General features: G+C 38.8%; 1 non-coding gene across 1 annotated transcript; it reads left to right on the forward strand.

Annotated features, from left to right (window-relative positions):
- The first annotated feature begins 331 nt into the window (after window positions 1-331).
- On the forward strand, window positions 332-439 carry LOC130984741 (small nucleolar RNA R71). The gene has a single exon (XR_009088654.1). It is a non-coding gene; the product is annotated as a small nucleolar RNA R71 (small nucleolar RNA).
- Window positions 440-1,316: the final 877 nt, after the last annotated feature.

Genomic DNA, 1,316 nt, shown 5'->3' on the forward strand with positions numbered 1-1,316 from the left:
ATGAAGCATCCTTAGTACTGCATGGTGCTTTTTGCATTCCAGACAGACTTTGAGAAATCAAATTGACTTGTTGAGTCAATATCTTGTTCTGAGCCAGTATGGCATTCAGAGCATCAATCTCAAGAACTCCTTTCTTCTGATTAGTCCCATTGTTCATAGGATTCCTTTCAGAAGTGTACATGAATTGGTTATTTGCAACCATTTCAATCAGCTCTTGAGCTTCTGTAGGCGTCTTCTTCAAATGAAGAGATCCTCCAGCAGAGCTATCCAAAGACATCTTGGATAGTTCAGAGAGACCATCATAGAAAATACCTATGATGCTCCATTCAGAAAGCATGTCAGAAGGACATTTTCTGATTAATTGTTTGTATCTTTCCCAAGCTTCATAGAGGGATTCTCCATCCTTCTGTCTGAAGGTTTGGACTTCCACTCTAAGCTTACTCAATTTTTGAGGTGGAAAGAACTTTGCCAAGAAGGCATTGACTAGCTTTTCCCAAGAGTCCAGGCTTTCTTTAGGTTGTGAGTCCAACCATGTCCTAGCTCTGTCTCTTACAGCAAAAGGGAATAGCATCAGTCTATAGACCTCAGGGTCAACCCCATTAGTCTTGACTGTGTCACAGATTTGCAAGAACTCAGCTAAAAACTGATGAGGATCTTCCATTGGAAGTCCATGGAACTTGCAATTCTGTTGCATTAGAGAAACTAATTGAGGCTTAAGCTCAAAGTTGTTTGCTCCAATGGCAGGAATAGAGATGCTTCTCCCATAGAAGTTGGGAGTAGGTGCAGTAAAGTCACCCAGCACCTTCCTTGCATTGTTGGCATTGTTGTTGTTTTCGGCTGACATGTGTTCTTCTTCTTTGAAGAATTCGGTCAGGTCCTCTAAAGAGAGTTGTGCTTTGGCTTCTCTTAGCCTTCGCTTCAAGGTCCTTTCAGGTTCAGGGTCAGCTTCAACAAGAATGCCTTTGTCTTTGTTCCTGCTCATATGAAAGAGAAGAGAGCAAGAAAATATGGAATCCTCTATGTCACAGTATAGAGATTCCTTGAGGTGTCAGAGGAAGAAGAGAAATAGAAGACAGAAGTAGAAAATTCGAACTTATCAAAGAAGATGGAGTTCGAATTTTGCATTAAGGGATAGTGTTAGTCCATAAACAGAAGGATGTGAGAAGAAGGGAAGTAATTTTCGAAAATTAAGTAAAAGATTTTGAAAAAAATTTTTGAAAAACACTAATTGATTTTCGAAAACAAAAGTGGGAAAGAAGTAAAGTGATTTTTGAAAAAGATTTTGAAATTAGAAATTAAAAAGATTTGCTTGAAAA

Source organism: Arachis stenosperma, chromosome 5 (assembly GCF_014773155.1).
Source record: "Arachis stenosperma cultivar V10309 chromosome 5, arast.V10309.gnm1.PFL2, whole genome shotgun sequence".
In the NCBI taxonomy this organism is placed as follows: domain Eukaryota; kingdom Viridiplantae; phylum Streptophyta; class Magnoliopsida; order Fabales; family Fabaceae; genus Arachis; species Arachis stenosperma.